Raw genomic sequence first — 21,851 nt, forward strand, 5'->3', positions numbered from 1 at the left:
CATAGGTTTGAAGTTACTAACTGCTGATAGTTTATAAAAAGTTTTATCATATAGGATAGTTCCAGTTTCTAGGATCATTGTTGGCATGTGTCTTTATATAGGAGCAAAGTTTAAAAGTCTAGCCCACACACTTGCAGAAAGAAGCAAAAGTATATAACCCATAGAGGTTTGAAGCTAAAAACCTCTGAATAAGTTTTAATTTTTTTCCCCAGGTCTTATTTTCATGTACCTGGGAATTTGCTCTTATTGATGTTTAGTATTCACATTTTTCCAGATGAAACTAACCAGCTGATGTTACTTTGTAGATAGTAGGAACCTGAAGTGAATTTAAACAGGATGATTATTTTCTTCCAGGTTTTAAAGCACTACTTATTTAAAAACTGGTCTGATTTACTTTTTAAACAGTCTCTTCTCTTTCGCAACCCAGTCTCTCCACTAGAAAAAGGCCTGAGCGTCTGGCCAGGTTTACCTTGTGCATTCAATAATTAGCTAGATACAACAGGATTAATTCAGATCCTCAAAACACAAGTAGGTACTAATGCTTACTATTTTTTAATTTTAGAGAAAATTAAGAAATTTAAGAAAAAAATTAAGAAAAAAAATCTTAATTAAGAAAATTAAGAAAAAAAAGTCCCTCCCAAACTTCATGTGAAGTCACGCAGATGTCTTCAAATAACCCTTTAGGAAATACAGATGGGGGGACACACACAGTTGTTTTTTGTAAGAGGGGGGAGGAGGAAAACAAGTGGAGTAGAAAGAAGGCAGTGAATGGTTTGTTGCTTGTTCTAAAATCATCAGCCAAACAGTTCTGCTGGGCAGCTGCTGGTGCAGCCACAAGTAGGATGGACTAGGTGAGACCTTTTAAATTATTCTCTCACTGCATATGTTTAAAGCCCCCACGCTATGAACAGCACTGTTACCTAGATGTTCCATAAATGTATTTCATACAACCTCCAAAAACTGAAAGAAACCATCTAAATGTTTGCTGGAAAACTGGATGGGCACATTCTGTTGAGGTAGGAGGCAGGGAGGGCTCTCTGAGAGGGGAGGCTCGCCTTTACATCAGCTCCTCAGGGAACAAATGCTCACCTGGTTCCTATATCTGCCTCTCAGCTGCAGATGTAGCATTAAGAATTAAAGTTCCAAGGCATTACAAAGCTCTTAAATTTTCTTTTATTTCTGTAGATTTAGTTTGTTTTTCCCTCTAAACAAGGCACAGATATTTTTCATTTTGGGGGGCACTTAACAGCTATTACTGCTGTATTTGGGCTGCAAAACATTAAGGAGAAAATTCCTAACTCAACAAAATCTCAAAGTCAAAATATTTTGGGGCATAACATCAGACTTAAACCTTATAATTACACATCTGTTTGTACGTGTGTCAAGTGTCAAGAAGACAGTGACTTAACTTGCTTTATTATCAGGAAATTAATTCTGGTACTATTAAATTTAGGACTAACTTGACCTTTTTCATTCACTTCAACAGATGTTTTCAACACACAACATTTTGAAACTGAGGCATACTTCTCCACATACGCTCCCACCCCAGCACACAGTAATCAATAACTAATATATGAAGACATACTCTGATTAATTTTGCACAGGAAGTCTTGAAGAATGCAAGCACAGCTTTCTCTTTCCTTAGACTCAAACACATTTATACTTCTAAGCTTCTCAAAATGTTTCTGAAGTCCAAAAATACTTGCTCCTTATTGAGGTCAGTTCTGCTGTGAAATCAGTCTTGCAGTATCTTCTCCCTTGCTCTTTAGCCACACCCAGTAAGTGTATTCTACCCAATCCAGTACTGTTAAATGAAACTAAGCTTGTGTTCCATCTAGAGAAGCCATCAGATAAGACTGTACATACAAGTTATTTCCTTTCACCTTTTCTTGATTATGATAAATAAATCTGCACTAGAATGTTTTTCCTTAAAAGTATCAGAATTACGTCAAACAGAGTTCAATGCAGAGCTTTCAGGGCTGACAGTTACTGAATGACTGGATCAACTCTGGCAGATAGAATTCTCTACCCAGAGAAGCAGAGCTGGTATTCCTTCTACCACACCATGTCACAACAAGGCTTTATTTTGTTCTCTGTTTGGTTCTTCCAACCTCTTGCATTTATGCATGGAAAAAGAATAAGAAAGTAGAGACTTCATTATAGATAGGTGTCTGGTTTCAAATTTTAGCGACAGTTTAAGTTCAGACTTCAGAGGTGCTAAATTCTTGAAAATCCATAAGGATTTTAAGAGTACGGCTCACTGCATTTTATAGAGCCTATATAACAGCTCAAGCAGTGCCAAAAAGGGAAGTTCCTGCTGCTGCCTCCTCCCACCTGCTTCCAGCCACACGCTCCTGCCCCCCTGCCTTCTGCCCGCTCCTTAGGAGTTGCTTAAACTGGCAAATAGGGAGGAGGAACAGGATTCTTTTCTGCTATTCTAAGGAGTTAAAACAGCTTATAGGAAGGAGCCTGTCTCTTTTTAAGCACAATCAGGTTGGTTTGCAATGCAGCTTGATGTCACTCATGCACTCCCATGCAGCAAATAGTATGGATGTATTCTGCCCAACTAGTTTACAGATTACTTCCATGACTCACACATCAAATCTGAAATCAAAAATATATTTATCTAGAAAGTCCCGAGAGATTCCTCTCAGCTCCGTAAAAGATGGATCTTAAGAGAAACCTAAGAAAAACCCCAAGACATTTTATTAATATCCCCTTATGTCTGAGGTATATTACAGTGTTAAATTTTAAGTATTAAAAAATAATTTTGAGTATGAAATTCAGGACAGAAAAACAAAGCTATATACATTCACATTTACTGGGATCACTAGACAAAGAATGAACAGATGCAAAGCAAAGGGTAAGAGGTAGTGCATACTAGACTAAAAGACTTACAAATATGGGTAGGAGGGAAGGTTGAGATATTAGGGCTTAGCAGTTTCAGTCTCCCCTCCCACATGTGCTGGCACTTGGGGGTGAAGAAAATCTAGCTTCCTCTCCTGCTGCTACTGTACAGCTAGCTACCTCAAGACAGCCATTTGTTTCACAGTGCATACTTAAAGAAGATTAACTATCCCATCTCCTGGGAAAGATTTTCCTCCTACAGACTTAGTGATATATAGATATCAATAATTTTTTTGAAACTGACAGTTACAGTCTTAATTCAGGAATAACTGAATTAATTTGTGCAACAAAAGCTATCAAAAGGTCTCTTCAAAAATGTTACTGATCTTTAACAATCTCTTAAAATGGAACAAGGTCACTTAGCATTCATTTCCCTGATTGCAAGTCAATACAGCTGCCTTCTGACCTTCTTTCAATGACCCTGGTCAACAAATACTGCTCTTATTGATCTCCCTAAAACAGTTTTTTTTTTTTAAACTTAGTGTGGAAACCTATATCTAAATGATTATAAACACTTAATGTTACTGGTCCTAACAAGATACTTCAGCGTAAGAGTAAGCTACAGGTGTTAGAAATGTAGCCCAGGTTTTTATACACTTTGAAGCCTTAAAGCAATTTACTACAAACAGCAGAAACGTGATCAGCTATCTAACAACATAACACAGCAACCCTCTCTGAGGCAAATGTACAATCATAAATTAACTGCTTCAGAGCAGGAAGTATGCATTAAGGGACAAGAGAAAGGGATGAGGCTCTTATGACCCCTAAAACGCACCTTAAATATCCTCAAATAAAACTACAGATTAAAAGTCTGCTGATGTATTTTTTTCAGGGGCACTAAATAGAACAATTTTTCACATTTCAATAATATGCTGTGATTCCACCTCGTCAAAGAACAGAATCAACAATGGCCACGTTGGTGAAGCCTGATGCTGAGGAGCTCACAGAAGCAACTGATGCCTTTGATCATCCTGATGTGCCAGGAACAACTCCCTTCACTTTCAGGTAGTCAAGGAAGATAAAGTCAAATTTTCCTTTTGCATGTTTAGATGATTCAAGTTGGCTGAAGAAAAGTAAAAGCAGTGTGTCTCAATTTCAATTTGTAGACCCATCAGTACAAATTTTGGCACAGAATGCTTGCTCACAGAAACAGACCCTAAAAAGCAAAATTACACGGCCAAAGATTACAGAATATGATACAATTATAGTGCTTCAGTGTGTAGGCAACACGTTTGAATTTCAAATAAAACAATAAGAAGCACAGAAAAAGGGAGAAGTTATCACACAAATGAAAATGAAGTATATTTTCACCTTCTCAGGCATAGCAACTAGAGCGACAGACGGCAGAGTATACATAGAAAATTTATTTAAAACTAAGACCACATATGGTAATATCAGTGAGGTTCAAGAGGTATTACATTGAGAAGTATGTCTTCTAGCAGTATCAATTACTAGTTTTTCAAGTCATCTTTTCCTATAAGATCAACCTAACTGAGCAACTTTAATGATAATCTTACAGAGCACTGAAGATGTGCTTTATGATAAGAGGACAACAGAATCTGATCAAATACTATCCAGAAACTTAAGGTCTACCATGAAAATAACAAATGCAAGGCATATAAACTTCATGCTGTCATATGAAAACTTATTTTATTAAAATATTAATATAAATAAACTTTCACATAAATAACAAGAATACACTGAACAGGAAGCCTTTAACTATATAACACATTACAGAGAAGTAGGTAAGTAATCATTAATTACTTCCTTTTAATACTTTGATGTTTTATGTCATAAGTCAGGTTAGTAACTCTGCTCAGATCTTGTTAAAGCCTAAGTAAAAGCATCAAAGCAGTTTACTGGTTTTGTTAGATACCGTAAAGAGATTACATAGTGTCCACCTCTGACCACCCACTGCAACTCCTTTATTTGACTCCAGCCTTACATTTTTTCATTAAGATTCAAATGGAACAAGTGGCAGCTTTGGACTTTGATAAAAGGTCATTTCTCATAATTTTGTACTTTATTCTTCTCCTCAGCCAAAAGCTGTAGAAAAAAATTAAAATTGCAATTTATTCTTACACATCTATTAACACACAAAGTAAATGACAATGATATCACTCCATGCAAGACTGTATTTTAGTTACATTTTCAAAAAGGAGAATGAGATGAAGCTAACAGCAGCAGAAATATATGCCAAAGGAAGCCAGTGGTCCAAGCACGCACTGGCACTGCTGGATGATGCAGCACTTGAGGTAAAGGTTTGAAACTTATAGACTGTAAAAATCCTGTGTTTGCAAAAAAGCTATTAACCTAGCTGCTGATTACATTACTTGAATCAAGGGAACAGTTTTTAATTTTAGCTGAGGTGGTGTGTTGAGGACAAGGGAAAGATTTACTTCTTATAATAAACTGTTCAGCAGAGCTTTCCCCCCATCTGTCCTTTTACAAGGGAAAGTAAGGTTCATTATTTCAATTATCCAGGTGGACAACTGAAAGCACCAAGATTAGAGGTCTAAAAGACTAAACACAGGTCTTGATTATCAGTTGCCTCTCTCACAGTGATGAACCTTTTGTACAGTGTCTAACAAAATTGATGGAAGTCTCACAGGTTAAACCTATGAAGAGAACATTAACCTGCATCAGAGTTGCAACCGCTGTGTGAACTTGTACAAGTAACTACATATTGCAACATTTCTCAATCAGTAGTATTTTTATTTAGACTATTTTACTAACAAATATGAAACATAACCAAACTGCAAAGGATAAGCTAGGAAAGCCTTTAAGGCAAGCAAAGAAAAACATTAAAAATAAAGCTAGCACTATATTTGGATTAGTTTCAAATTCACTACAACAAGATCATTAGAAGTAAATTGAGTTTCTAGTGTGCTGTAAGATGTTTAAGAAATAATACAGAAAATATACATTAATTTTGAACTAGAGTAGCAATAACCTGTCATTGACGAAGCAGATGTCTGTCACCTTGATAGTTTAAAATTGCTTGCAATGTAGACAGGAAGTCTATAGTATGTCACAATGATTTGTGATCAAAGATTAGATAAAGATTGTTAGTTTATATCCTCCAAAAACTCAAATTTGCTGCATGAACTACCACTTGGTTGTTTTGAGCCTGGCTCCTACATCTTTCACAGAAAAAGGCAAAAATCACTTCCTACCCAGTCCTCAGTTTAACTCATGACTTTTGAGACTTCACACCTTCAGTCATCTTTTTTCCAGCCCAAGAAGTCCTGACTCTTAGTCAAGTCTTTACATCAAAGCTGTTTTTAATCTTTGATCATCCTTGTTGCCCTCAGCTGAGCTTCAAGCTCTACTATACCTCTTAGCAGGAGGAGGGGACAGCACATAGCATTCAAAATGTGGATGCAGGCTGGATTTACACACTAGCACAGCAACCTTTTCTAGTTTACTCTTTATTCCTCTTTAGTAACTCACAACAATTGCTTGTTTAACTCCCACTGAACACTGACATAATACTAAAACCTCACTCCTGAATGGTTATGGCCAGTTTAGCATCCATCACTTTATATGCAAAGGTGGAGCTGTCATCCTCAATGCATTGCTGTCAGGTAGCTACCCTGACAAATGACAACATGGGAAATTCAGTCACCCGAGTTCTACTGTGGCTCTTTGCAGTTGTACCTCACCCTTACTAACTCAAAAAATTTAGTATCAGCAAGCTTTCTTCCCCACTGGTCACCAGGGCTCTTCCAGGTAATTTCGGAAAATATTTGATTCCCGCAGTAATTTGTCCTGCCTAGAAGTGACTATCTCTACTGATACAAGTCAAGCATTTGCTTCTACCCTGTTCTTTACCTTTTAGGGAATTATTTACCTGCACAAAAGCCTTCCCTTCTTAAGCTATGGCTAACTAGCTCCCTTTAAAGCTAGTGAGGGACCCTCTCAAAATCCACTTGTAAGTTAGAGACACCTAAATTACACTTATCCACATGGTTATTGGCCTGACAGCTGTCTCCACAAGGTTGCAAGACAGGTTTCCTTACGGAAGTCACATTGACTTTTCCCAGGCAGAGACTATAATAAAGAACAGAAGTAGAGGATATCTGCATAAATAACACTACTAATTTGACTGTTTCAGACATTAGGATTACAGCCTTGCAAGGGCTACAGTCTCCCTTACCTAAATTTTGGCATCACACCTGCCATTCTCTATACCCCTGGTACCATGGTAGATTTAGACAAGAATTTACATACCACCATCAGCAATTCTGCTATTTCATCTCTGTGTTTTTAGAACCAGAGCAAATACCACCCTGTCCTGTTACTTTGCTGCTGACCATGTTGTCAGCTACTTCTATAAACTCAACTCATGTCTGTACTGTGTTTAGATCAACCAGTTGATGAGTCCCTTGCAAAGTAGAGTTCAGAAACTGCAACACTCCCAGTTTCCTCCCCACTGAACAAAGACACAAGTAATTTAATTTCTCTGCAAAAGCTGTATCTACTACATGTGCTCCTGATCGTCAACAATTCGTACAGGCAGTCTGGAAACCTCCTGATCTGTGGGAAGGAAGCATTATCAGTTTTGATGCCTTTTGTTAACCACAAACTTTTCAGTGTTTTTCAACACTTAGACTACTAGACTCATGATTTTTACTTATTTGAACATTCCTTCTGCTCTTCTTTTTTGTTTCAGAGGCAGTTGTCTGGTTTCCAGTTGTCTCCTTCATACTATCCAGCTTTCTTCTGCCCTTCTGTAACCGTCTTACTAGATGGCACACACTAATGCTCTGCTTCAGCTATCCATGTCCTATATCTCTGTCTCCTTCACTACATTCCCTGTCCCCTTGAGACACTTAGGTCTTAAGAGCTGTCTGGTTACTTTCTTTTTAAGAAGCTTCCCCCTCCCCCCATCTTTTTTTATAGTATTTCTTTGAATGAGATAGACTTTGATACATGCATTTGATGATGTACAAAAGATTAGAAAGGCTAATCTTCCTTTAAAGAATACAAGCTAGTCTACTCTCACCTACCATTTCTTTGAGCTATGTTGTGTGATGAGAAGTGGTCCACACTACAGTATTCATGTTACACAAGTAGACACTTCCACTAACTCTTAAACTAGGTCACAATCCCTTTAAAAAAAAAAAAAAAAGGAGGGGATGGGCAGGGGGGGACAAAAAAAAGATTCAAATACATAGATGCATGGATTTGATAAAGTTAGATTTATGTCTCTCCTAAAGCTCTGCTAGATTGGTTTATTTGTGTTTTTTTGGTTTGTTTGTTATGGGTTTCTCTTGCAAGGGGAGGGGAACCTCAATCCATCCCACTCCTACCAGCTTGATGTCAGTGCCAGCAATAGATGCCCAGAGCCTGGAGAGGGGTCACAGGTCAGCAGGAGAGCACCTGAAGAGCAGCACAACGGAATTCCAGCCAGTAAGTCAGCTTCAATGGGGGCCCAACTTAAATGCCTCTGTGCAAACGCATGCAGCATGGGGAACAAACAGGAGGAGCTGGTGACACGTGTGTGCCTGCAGGGCTGCGATCTTATTGGCATCAGAGGAGATGAGGTGAGATGGCTCCTATGACTGGCTGGAGTGTTGGGATAGAAGGATACAGGCTCTTTAGGAAGGACAGGCAGGGGAGACGAGGAGAGGGGTCTCACCCTGTATGTCAATGACAAGCTGGAGTGCATGGAGCTCTGCCTGAGGATGGATGAGGAGCTGACAGAGAGCTTATGGGTCAGGATTAAAGGGACAGCAGGGACAGGAGACATTATAGTGGGGGTCTGCTATAGGCCTCCCGACCAGGAAGACTGAGCAAATGAAGCCCTCTGTAGACAGACAGGAGCAGCCTCATGTTCACAAGTCCTGGTCCTCATGGGGAACTTCAGCCATCCTGCTATCTGTTGGAGGGCCAACACAGCAGAGCACAAGCAATCCAGGAGGTTCTTGAAGGAAGTTATCAATGCATTCCTACAAGTGATAGAGGAGCCAACAAGGAGAGGCGCTATGCTGGATCTTGTTCTCACCAACAAGGAGGGGCTGGTGGGGAATGTGAAGCTCAAGAGCACCAGGAAATGATGGAATTCAAGATCCTCAGGGCAGTGAGGAGAGTGCACAGCAAGCTCATTACCCTGGACTTCAGGAGAGCAGATTTTGGCCTCTTGAGGGATCTGCTTGGCAGAGTAGCATGAAATAAAGCCCCAGAGGGAATAGGGGCCCAAGAAAGCTGGTTAATATTCAAGGATCACCTCATCCAAGCTCAGGAGCAATGCATCCCAAATAGGGAGTCAGGTAAGAACACCAGGAGGCCTGTATGGATGAACAAGGAGCTCCTGAACAAGCTCAAACACAAAAAGGAAGCCTACAGAGGGTGGAAGCAAGGACAGGTAGCCTGGGAGGAATACAGAGAAATTGTCCAAGCAGCCAGGGATCGGGTTAGGAAGGCCAAAGCCCTGATATAGCATTAAATCTGGCCAGGGACATCAAGGGCAACAAGAAAAGCTTCTATAGGTATGTCACTGATAAAAGGAAGACTAGTGAAAATGTGGGCTCTCTCTGGAAGGAAACAGGAGACCTGGTTACCTGGGATATGGAAGACGCTGAGGTACTCAATGACTTCACCAGCAAGTGCTCCAGCCATACCACCCAAGTCACAGAAGGCAAAGACAGGGGCTAGGAGAATGAAGAACAGCCCGCTGTGGAAGAAGATCAGGTTCGAGACCATCTAAGGGACATGAAGGTGCACAAGTCCATGGGACCTGATGAGATGCATCCATATGTCCTGAGGGAACTGGCGGATGAAGTGGCTAAGCCACTATCTATCACATTTGAAAAGTCGTGGCAGTCTAGTGAAATTCCTGCTGACTGGCAAAGGGGAAACATAACCCCCATTTTTAAAAAGGGAAAAAAGGAAGACCTGGGGAACTACAGACCAGTCAGTCTCACCTCTGTGCCTGACAACATCATGTAGCTGATCCTCCTGGAAACTATGCTAGGGCACATGTTAAATAAGGAGGTGATTGGTGACAGCCAACATGGCTTCACTAAGGGCAAATCATGCCTGACAAATTTGGTGGCCTTCTATGACAGAGTTACAGCACTGGTGGATAGGGGAAGAGCAACTGATGTCATCTACCTGAAGTAGTGCAAAGCATTTGACACTGTCCCGCACAACATTCTCGTCTCTAAATTGGAGAGACATGGAATTGATGGATGGACCACTTGGTGGATAAGGAATTGGCTGGGTGGTCCCACTCAAAGAGTTACAGACAATGGCTCGATGTCCAGCTGGAGGGAGCAGTGACGAGTGGTGTTCCTTAGGGGTCGGTGCTGGGACCGGTGCTGTTTAACATCTTTGTTGGCAACATGGACAGTGGGATCGAGTGCACCCTCAGCAAGTCTGCCAACGACACCAAGCTGTGTGGTGCAGTTGACACGCTTGAGGGAAGGGATGCCATCCAGAGGGACCTTGTCAGGCTTGAGAGGTGGGCCTGTGAGAACCTCATGAAGTTCAACAAGGCCAAGTGCAAGGTTCTGCACATGGGTCAAGGCAATCCCAAGCACAAATACAGGCTGGGCAATGAGTGGATTGAGAGCAGCCCTGCAGAGGAGGACTTGGGGGTATTAGTGGATGGAAAACTGACTATGAGCCAGCAATGTGCCCTTGCAGCCCAGAAAGCCATCCATATCCTGGGCTGCATCAAGAGAAGTGTGGCCAGCAGCTCACGGGAGGTGATTCTCCCCCTCTACTCTGCTCTTGTGAGACCCCACATGGAATACTGTGTTCAACTTTGGGGTCCCCAACATAAGAAGCATGTAGACCTGTTGGAGCAGGTCTGGAGAAGGCCACGAAGATGATCAGGGGGCTGAGAACCTCCTTATGAGGACCGGCTGAGAGAGTTGGGGTTGCTCAGCCTAGAGAAAGGTCCAGGGAGACATTATAGGGGCCTTCCAGTACTTCAAGGGGGCCTACAGGAAAGATGGAGAAGGACTTTTTACAAGGGCATGTAGCAATAGGACAAGGGGTAATGGTTTTAAACTGAAAGAGGTTCAAATGTTTTAAACTGAAGGTAGATTTAGATATAAAGGAAGAAAGTCCTTACTGTGAGGGTGGTGAGGCACTGGCACAGGTTGCCCAGAGAAGTTGTGGATGCCCCGTCCCTGGAAGTGCTCAAGGCCAGATGGGGCTCTGAGCAACCTGATCTAGTGGAAGGTGTCCCTGCCCATGGCAGGGGGGTTGGAACAGTAGGATTTTTAAGGTCCCTTCCAACACAAACCACTCTGATTCCATGATATTTTTTTTTTTAATATATAAAGCAGTAGCTGAGCTTTATTTGTTCACCAACTCCTTCTCTCACTGCAAGATATCAGCACTGGAATAAATCCAGTTACCACATAAGTAATTTATATGTGCATTTAAGAAAAAAAAAAACAGATCAAAACCTCCCTAAACCCCACAATGTTATCATTGAGACTATGGAGTACTTCAGTGAAAGTCAATAAATTCAAGCCATTTGACATAGTGTTGTAGACAGGGTCCATGTGGATTATTGCCAAACTACATGAACTATTTACAAACATGAACACTTTATTTTGTTTACAAACCCCAACTATTACAGGAAACAAGTGCATGACAGTAGTTCATTACTTGTGAACCACTGTGAAGAGAGAGACAGTGCCTTTACATTGATCATACATGGCACACATGCTAAATCAAGGTTAGGTTTAAAAGCCTTCAAAAGGGTTTGTACAGAAACAAGATTGATCTGAGAAACACATGTTTTCAAAGAAGAGATGACAGGACGAAACAGTGAATTTGTACTCAGAGGTATGATTAGTTACAAGCGCTAGCATTATCTCAATGCTATCACATTTATTTTAAAAAGTTTTTGCAGATAGGCTAAATACAAGTCTGCTTTCAAATACTGATAAATTTTCAGTTGTGGAATAAAATACAGGAGCACTATAATGAATCTTCAAGTATTTAAGGACTCCAAAATCTGGAGTATACAGGAGTTTACGGAGGAGGGGAAGATGAAATTTGTTTGTATGGGAATGGAAGGGATTCCTCTGGACAGAATATAGGTAAATCAGTTCATAAACACACATCGTGTTGCACTAACTGAAAATCTGACCAGCTCCTCTTTTAATCACACAGGTTACTCCCTAAGCAAGTGATCAAGCTACTTATTTTCCTCTCTGTTAAAGACACAGCTTTGGAGGAAGCCAAAGTCAGGCTTCCCACTAGAAGCAGAGCAAGAGGAGAGCCTAGAAAGGGACAAATGTATTGTGAATTCTCCTTGTGTACAAAGGTTCATGTATGGAAAGTGTGTAGAGGGGTAGGGGCAGCTGAGCTCTTGCTTTCTGCCTTTTGGAGAAGTTTCTTCATAATCAGAAAAGCTTTAAAATAGAGTTAAAGATTTGAGTATACCAGTAAAAAGCAGATGAACAGAACCATTCTTTTAAACCTTCTGAAATGAAGGCATGAAAAATACCTCCATCATCCTTTTTGGCAATTGGTATGTCTGAGCACTAATAAAGAAAAAAATCCCAACACACCCATACCACAGAAACACAAAAAAGCCCCAGAGGCTGCAACACAGCAGAAAGGTACCAGAACTAGTGCTAAACTAACAGCTTGTGCTAGAAACAGTCAGTGCACAACAACTCAAGCTGAAGTGAACTGCTTAATTACTGGCTGATAATCAAGTACTGCTGTCAAACCACTTGTGCCCAACACCACAGCTCCTGAGACTCAGATCATCTCTCTGCCACTATGAGAATCTCATTTTCCTTTCAACATATATCTACCTTCTAACATCATTCCTACTATTGACCAGGTTGCCATAGACCCTAGAAGGGCAAGACTGCTCCTCGGTTTGCAGCCATGCATTTATTAGCCAAGCCTCAAGCAGAGAAGACTCAGTCCCAGCATTGTACAACAGCAGACAACTGGTCAAAAAAGAAAAGTAAATCAAGTGAGTCAGGGTCTTGGTTTAAATAGTCCAGGAAGGAGTAGACTTAAAACCATTTTCAGCAGACATTTACTATATTTAAGTCTGCAGATCAGATTCATACAGATTGTGAGCTGAAGCGTTTCCTAAAGGAATTAGTAACTGCTTATCTTTAACCTGGTCCTTTCATACGTATGATCCCATATACACGCTTTTGCAATTGAAGCCCCATGCACCTCAGGAATTTTTGCTACCACCACTTAAAACAGATTACTCTGCTGTGAATTTATCTGTGGATATATTGCATAAATCAGTAATTTAGGTAAACAATAGGAAGTTGTTTTATACCTAAAACTGATGATACACAAGTTACTTAATGTTTTTGTTTTGGTCAGATACATGCACTGTGTAACTGTATGTGAGCAACAGGCAGTAAATGTCATGGATGTAGGTGGTACTGCTATATAGTAGCTGGGTCAATTCATACAATGCAAAAAGCTTTACAGCTGTACTGGGGAGAAGAATATAGCTCAATATTTCATCTTCCAGTGTAGTCCTTGTAAAAAGTTGTTTATTTATAAAAAGTCTTATTTAAGATGCCTTATAAAGCAAATATTATTTTTGACTGCATGTTCCACACATATCACAGCAAGGAGAAATGTATTTTCAATAAGTCTTTTGGGGTCATAGTAGCTATTTCAGCTCATCAAGCAGAAGCCTGACATGCATAATAGAGTGTTTATTTGAATGCAACTATATATGCTGGCATTCTCACAAGCCAAATGACTGCAAAGACCTGCAGATCTCAGCACAGAGGAAAAACTCCAACCCTTATGGAACATTCATGAAGCCAAGAATTACTGAGTGCATGAAGAAGCCAACTGGAATAGCTAAGAGAAAGTTGCATTTTATGGCCAAAGTTGGGCTTTTTGTTCGCTTTTTGAAATGGTCCCTTCCTATCTTCCCTCCTCTCCAAACAGAAGAAAGCCACATACCTCAAGTTTAATTTTTAACTAGAATATTTTTGATAAAACTTGTCTTTTCCAATAGTTGCTAAAAGGTAGGATGGGGCAAGAGAATGGCTTTTCTGAAATTACTAAAAAAAGTCTTAAGAACTCACTTTATAAGTATAGGAAAACATACATTTTGATTATTTGCAGATACTTGTTTGTTGCACTGATGCTTAAGTCAACACAATCTGGAGTAAGAGGACCAGATTCACATGAGCACACACAGACATTAAGCCAGTTGCTGCAGAGGATCATCTTCCTTTCATGTATTTTCCATGCTCAACCACACTTCGCTTTCATTTTGCGTCAGGAAATAGTTGCAGTAAGTGTCCTTTAAAACATGAACGCTCTGATCAGACAAAAGGCAACTTAAACCTTTTGAAATTATAAAGCATACTATACAGAGAAAGCTGGAAATACCCACACATGCAAGGTATTTCTCTATCAACCTTGCTTCCCCCAGCTATCACTGTAACTAAGTAGGTATTTCTCTCCCTCCCTCACTCCACCCCAGTGATTAACACAGTAAGGAAAAGCAGAAGCCAGACCAGGAGCCGGGCATGATGCTGTTCTTCACGGTGTGTTTTCAGAGAGGAAGGAGTGGAACCAGCCAAATGCCCTGCTTCATGCAAGCCAGTGGCTTTCCAAAAGGTACTGGACTATACCCACATTGGAGAATATCCCTTTACTGGTATTCTGAAGACAGAACACATACGAACAGAAGATGCTCCACAAGCTGAAGTGATTGCTGTCCCACAGAAACATCAAACTATTTGTTAGGCTAGTGCTCTAATGAGGGGAGGGGCGATGACTCCTCAAGTTATGTTTGCAAAAATCCAGGATTTATAAACAAAGAAGAAAAAAGTCTTGATTATCAGATTCACATTAAGAAACTGTACTTAGTTAAGAAATACTACATGATCTTAAATACACACTTTCTGCTCCTTCACAACACTAGCTTGACATAGGAGTGCTTTGTTTTATCTACTGAAGGACCTCTTAGATTTACCTGACACATCATGACAGCTTTAAAAGGGTCAGTTCTGATTTGACAGGTAGGTGAAAATCTCCTTGAAAAAATTAATACAGCAACTACAAAGAAGAGCAACTGTTCTTTCACCCTGTTTCAGGTGCTAGTTCACGTATATCATGCACACACATTGGAGTGACAAGTAACTATCATCTTTTGTATAGAAGGCGTTTACATAAAAAAGCCTATTGTTGCATTCAAATTATAAAACAAGACTTCTGCTGAACAACAGTCTCCAAGAACTAGAAAGACCTGAACAGTGTTATGCAGTCTTAATTTTGTCATTTTCACACCCACAGGCTGCAGACTGTGCATCACTTACACAAAAGAGATATGAATATCTATAATTTACAGCACAACATTAAATTTGCATTAGCTATAGAATTAGTTCTCATCAGTTTCTAAAATAATGGTGCTTAGAATGAGGCCAATGCATTCCAAAACAGTTTACCTTGTAGCTCCAGAGTGTGAAGGCAGGACCTTGATCTACCCACAGGCACAATGGAGGTTCAGAAATACTAAAAATAAATTTGATTTTTATTTCTTTAGTCTTTCGCCAAAACCTCAGTGTTTAAAATAAGATTTTAGTACTTGGCATGTTTAACATTCAACTGACATTCACACTTGACTTCCAAGCATTCAATATTTCTTCAGACTAGAACATTGGCTTTAAAACACACTGAAATAAATGTAGCCACAATGCTCACCACATCATGATAACAAATCACTTAACCTTATGTTTTTTCAGCCAGGGACAGAACAGAGCTCCCTACTATTACCTCCTTTAGCTTTAGTCTTAGTTTTAATTTCCTTAGTCTCAAGATGATTTTTCTAGCTCCTCTGCACAATGCACATTCCCACTTCCAAAAGAGTCAAGGTACTACACTCTGCACACAGTAGCCTCTGTACAGTCTTGGTTCATCTCTTCAGCATAAAAAAAATGCACAGAAAAGGCACAGGAGTCTTGCTTAAAGATATAATGTGGTAAGTATTGCTGGAGTCTCCTCTGAAACATCATGAAGTTTAGCAGGAACTTAGAAGCCTCGTTACACATAGTTGCCTGCCTGTTCCCTTCCAACAATTTGCAAGCTAGCTGGAAAATGCTACAAGGACCAAAAGTAAAACTGGAGAGAGAAATGCAGCAATGAATCAAACCCATCATTATTTCATAAAGTCATTACTTAAAATTCAAAGACCTCTCTAACAACATAGAACATATAATAGTGCACTAAGACATTGCAAATTTTATTGCAGAAATTAACAATAACGAAGGAATGACAAGGGCAGTTCAGACACTAAAACCTATCTATGACATCACTGCAGTTACATCACTGTACTGTAAAATGATATGTTAATAATCGGGGACGAAAAACACCTAAGCAAGAACCAAGAACCTGAAGAGTTTCTCAAAATATTCAGATTGGTGATTTCTGTTTCTCTTACAGATACAGCCTTATTTGAATGCTTCTCATCAACAATTCTTTACAAGAAGTTAACTGAGACATAGCCATTCATTTTTGCAGACACTTAATGCAGTTATGTTTTTGCATCTACGATGTTTTCCAGAGGAAGTATTACCTCACCTTCTATTTCTCCCGAATTCAATGACTGACCCCTTGACCTGACAAACCCGTAACTCAAAAAAAATCCTAATGTACTTCTACACAGAGAGCTGAACTAATCCGATATACAGCCACCTACTCTGTATGATCATACCAGCACTCATGCAAATGCTACAGTAATCTACTTTACCCTTCTCCCAAACTAGTTGGGGTTTCAAATTAAAAAGCATTTGTAAGTATTTTAACAGGAATGCACTTGCAGAACTCGACTCGTCTTTGACATTAGCCTAGCAATTCTTATGGATTTATTCTTGGGGTCTGAAGTTTGAGAAATTCCCCATTTCTTCCAAATTAAAAGAATAAACTCCTCCTTCCTACCACCTTTAATATGTTCTTCCCTACACCAACATATCTTGAAGTATGAGGAATCACCCTATCATTCCATTTCTTTGCAACCATTTCAGTTGTAGTAAAATGGATGAGCAGGCAACTGATCCAGCAGGCTTGTGTCCAAACTACAAGTCTGAAGTCTTTTCAAAGGCCCCATCAACCACACCACAATTCTGCTATATTAGATTTTTTAACCAGTTAATTATGTCAACAATAGAACAGACTTCATAGAACTAATGTAGCAGTGTTTCTTGACAAGGATTTGAGGCTGCCAACACAAAAATATTTTAAAGCTTTTAAAACAGCTAGTTTTTATAGTAGAGCCTAACAAAATGCGATGTGGCTGACTGCATCCTCTCACTCACGTAACACTGGTGTTTCAGTCTTTACTTCGCTTAACATATAGGAGAGATCCATGTTGTGAGGATACTGTACAGCTGCCTTTGAGTATTAAAATAATTTTTAGATGAAATATTAGTAGTTTGAAAAACATACATTTTAACACACACAGAAACATACAGACCAAGACTCAGTGGCCACAGTTAAATTAATCAGAATCAACACTCCATTAGCAGCTGGAAGAGTTCCAGAAGCTGCCTGTGCCCTTGGCCATCTGCCAAGACCACTGATTGTGTTTTAAGTCCCCTGAAATTACAAGGATGTATTCAAATATGCCATTCTCCACTATTGGTACAGTATTTACAATTTTCTTTCGTTGCACATATAAAAAGTAGGTGCCTACCTTACCACAAATACATTTGCATTTTACAGACCTACATAGTCAGACATAAGGTCACCTAAGTTTCAAATCTGTGATTCTACTAACCCTTACATTTCCACAGTTCTTGAATCATAGGAAAGCAAGGCACTAGTGACAACACAAACTACAGCTAGCATCCAAGATTTGAATTCAAGTACCAAATTTAATCTACAGAAAGTGACAGTCCTCAAGCATTTACTAATGCTATCTACAAGTATGCTAGAGCCAACCATCAAAATTCTTGTCCATAAACCTCATGTCTACTGCTCAGAGTCATGACATGCACTAATACATAGCTCTTACAATAGCATTGTGCAGAAAATGCTGGAAGAAGGAGGAAATGTTAAAACCACTCACAATAACTAAAAGTCTTCATGATACAACATCAAAATGAGATAAGCTAGTTCAGCCACATACCAAGAAAGCTGGTGAGTATGACATCTACCAAGAACATCTGCACATGCATGCAGTCACAATTCTCTCTGGAGACCTTCATATGATAGTATTTTATTGATCTAAGGTATCAGAGAACATTGAGGTTATGGAAAAAAAAAGAATCAAGGTAGATAGCCATGACTGAAACAATGGTAGAAAGGGAAGCAGGAAAAAAATTGAAACAACACGCTGGTTCAGTAGCAGGTCCAGAATACCGTGGAAGTATTTGATGCACATGTTCTATGTGGAGTCAACTCATCTCTGAAGACTCCTCAAGCCCACACTGAGACCTGCCGTAATTAAAGAAAAGGAAGAGCTAGAATATTTGCACAAAGTGAATGCATCGTAACTCATGCATAGCCTAGAATCTGGTCTTGAAAGCACATTAGTATGTAAGTAGTGCCAGGTATCAGGTTTGATGTATGGAAGCCTAACAGCATAAGAAGGTGAAAATACTCATTGTCAGAATAACTGCTTCAAACTCAAAAGACTACTGTACAACATAGTGCAGCACTAGCGTTGATTTTGCTCAACATCTCTGACTGTAGCTCTGTGGCCGTCAACCAGCTTGTCAGCCAGATCCAGCTTCCTACCCCTCTGGCATTTGATAGGCCTTTTGTTGAGCTCAGCTGGTGGAAACCAACCCAACCAGTAGCCAGCAGTTAGATGAGCTCAGGCTGTGGGTTTCCATCCTTTTGCTTCATGACTGAGTTGAATTACATGGTTTGCCACTTGGCAAATGGGAGCAGTCTTACCTCCTCTTCCCCTCTCTACCAACCCCTTTAATCAGAAAGCAAGTCCATTCAGCCTATGAACCCAGCAAAAATGAGAACAAAAAAAAAAGTCCGAAACACAGACTTTTTGCCAGATTAGTCTCCGGTGTTTTAGCAAGCTGAACTGATTTACTGAATGATCAGACATAGTACAGCCAGCCTAAACTAGGCAGTAGGAACTTGGCCTCCTTTTATTAAAGCCACAGACACAGTTGAGAAGGACTTGATCAGAGTTATTTATCCCTTTACCTTATGCCACAAATAGTGCTGCTGATCTGCTGCAACTTGTACTGATGGGACACAGTCTAGTAAGACCACATAAGACAAACAGGTCACTCAGGGGAGAAACCACTTGAATTTGAAGCATGTCTTTTATTGGCATTGCAGAGAGAGGAGTCTTATGTCAGTCTCTGAACAAAGACAAATTAAAACGGTGTGTTGAACAGCAGTACATGCAGAAGAGAAGTTTTTTTTAGTAAGCCAGTTAACTAGTAGATGTACCATAAAACACACATCAGTGCACTGTGGCTGCACAGAAAAACATGTCATTTCAAGTAGAGTCCTCTTATAATATTTACACGGGCAAAAAAAAAAAAAAGTATCTGCTTGTTCAAGACAGCTATAGAGTACCGCTGTGAGAGTTTGCAAGTGTACCCAATAAGAGTGAAGTTAAAACTGAAAAGAATGAGGCTGAAGGGATGCAAGACACAAACTCAACAGCTTGCTCCCATCACGAGGGAGACAGAACTCATTGCATAGCTACTCCCTGCACCCTGCCAGGCAGTTCTGCCTAACCCTTTCGCACTGGCTCTGGTACTTGTCAGATCCCACCAGCAACTAATTACTTAATTTCCTAAAAATATCTCCTCCTCCCTAAAAAGATATTTTTCCTACTGAATTGCTAAGTTAAACAGCTTGGCCAAGGGTACAATACTGAGAATGGTGAAAAACGGAAGGAAAGAATAACACCAACAACTTCTGCTGCTGAAAGGTGGTAAAAGTGAAGTAACATCTAAAACTGAACGACAAGTTAAAGTTATCCCTTTCAAGACTCCTACTGGAAGCATATAGTCAGATTCCCTAAAGATATGTAGATGCAAACAAGCTAATATAGCATTACCTATCCAGCAAACTGTTATTCAGAGTAAGAATAAATAAATTGTCCCTCAGGGGAAAGATTTACTAAGACAACCAAAAAGAGACACAGTCACAGAGGCATAAGTGATGCATATTCAAAAATGGAAGGGAAGAGACTCTCAGCATGTGTGGCTGGGCCTCAAACAACGACAGCGTGGAAAAAAGGATACAATTTCTTCTCTGCAAAGAAGACTTTCCATAGTCTCACATAATGCCAGGAAGGAGCCTCAGCGAACTAACTGAAAAAAGTAGAATAATTTTCTCATTTCTTGACAAGGATGCAGGAGAACAGTTTGCTGAGATTTCTTTATCACTTACTGCAAAAACCATGGCATTAAAGACAGATTACTAAAATGGAGTAAGTCTAATACATTCATTTTTAGGTTCTGCGATAGACTTGGGACTTGGCATCAGTGTCTCCCATTGGGACAAATGGAAGCATTTCCAAGATCCCCGAAAGTTACCATGGATATGAACTGTCTGTATTCCAGAGTGTTTTTCACAAAATACCATACAGAGACTACACCTCCATTTCCCTTACATTTTTGTTGGCTGGCACTTGCTACGAATACATCCGAAAAACATTTCCACTAAAAGACTGGTATTTAAAGTGTGAATATCAGAGTAATCAGATTTTACTGCTACTTTTCATGACATAAAAAGTGCAATATTAAGGGTTAACAGGTGTGAAGCTAATTAGAAGAGACCTAATCAGAATTTGGTCTGTTGTTGAAGGACAACAAGCTCAAGAATAAACTGGCTTATTAGGTTAAGTCTCTTGGTAAAGCCTATACCAGCAGAAAATTCAAACAGCAGCTGACTTTGATTTTACTTTTTCTTCTATTGCTCCTCCTCTTGATCACCACCAGAATTAACACTTTCCAAGTTTCAAAGTCACTAGCCTCTGTTCAAGGAGAGAAACCAATAAAGCTCAGAAAAGGATCTGTTTCACAGCTGGCTTAGACTGAGACTTAGCTTGTCCTCTGCAGCTAGGAATCACACAGCCCAACTCCCAGTGCCCAACTCTTACCCACTAACTGCTCCTACCAGCGCTTAAGAAGGCCACGAGGAGAAGTAATTTTGCTCATTATTTTAAACAAGAGCAACTTGCATCCCATTCCTGTCCCTTCTGCTCCTCCCTACCTGCCTCCAGACAGGATTAGTTTTGGGCAGAACAAGCAGCTGACCTGGCCACCATATGGCCACACTGGCACTGCGGCAGAGGGGCTCTCCCATGCCCACAGGAAGGTGAGGTTTTAAGCAGGATCACCCCTTTGCATTATTGTTCCATCACATTTGCCCCCTCTGATGATGAAGCCATGACTTTATTTTAACAACTTGGCCAGAAATCAGAGAAACAGAACTCTTTCCAAAAGCATGTAAACCCCCAAACAAAATTCCCCTCTGTTCTAGGAAACACTCTTCCCTTCCAGACAGAGAGAGGGGAAGGTGCAACGACAGCTTTAGATCTCTGGAAATTTTTAAGAGTGAAGTCATTATACTGCAGCATTACTGGCTTCAGGTTCATTATTTCATGCTTCCTGACAATAAGTACCCCCTGGAAGGGGAAAATAAAAGAAAAAAGAGCCACTAAATAATTGAAATAATTCATTAGTAAATTGCCATGGAAAGCTAAGATTAAATGCCTTCAGTTTCATAGTGTTGGAGCTAAGCGGCAAAGAAAATGTCACATGTAAAAGGTGTTTATATTCACACAGGAAATATTTTATATTTCCAAGAAAGTAATGCAACTATTCTGCAGTCATAGCCTGGATAGTTGAAGATGATTAACAGTGTTGTGGAGAGTTTCCATTGGTTGTTAGCTTAACACAGCTTTGAAGCAGTCTTACACTATTTTTTGTTTCACTCAAATTATTGTTGGCAATTATCTTTCCAAAACTTTAGACACC

The 21,851-nt window shown here is 39.9% G+C and overlaps 1 protein-coding gene across 2 annotated transcripts in view; it reads right to left on the reverse strand.

The window, feature by feature from the left end:
* PIP4K2A (phosphatidylinositol-5-phosphate 4-kinase type 2 alpha) overlaps nt 1-21,851 on the reverse strand; it is a 121,200-nt gene that overhangs the window by 85,566 nt on the left and 13,783 nt on the right. Inside the window, exon 1 of one of the 2 annotated variants that reach the window (XM_074866040.1) lies at nt 15,336-15,357. The exons of the other annotated variant lie outside the window; for it this stretch is intronic. The gene's annotated coding sequence lies outside the window, so the exon portion shown is untranslated. Of the gene's footprint in view, nt 1-15,335; nt 15,358-21,851 lie in introns of those variants that run through there. 2 annotated transcript variants of the gene reach the window in all.

The sequence above is a fragment of the Strix uralensis genome, chromosome 1, assembly GCF_047716275.1.
Source record: "Strix uralensis isolate ZFMK-TIS-50842 chromosome 1, bStrUra1, whole genome shotgun sequence".
In the NCBI taxonomy this organism is placed as follows: Eukaryota; Metazoa; Chordata; class Aves; order Strigiformes; family Strigidae; genus Strix; species Strix uralensis.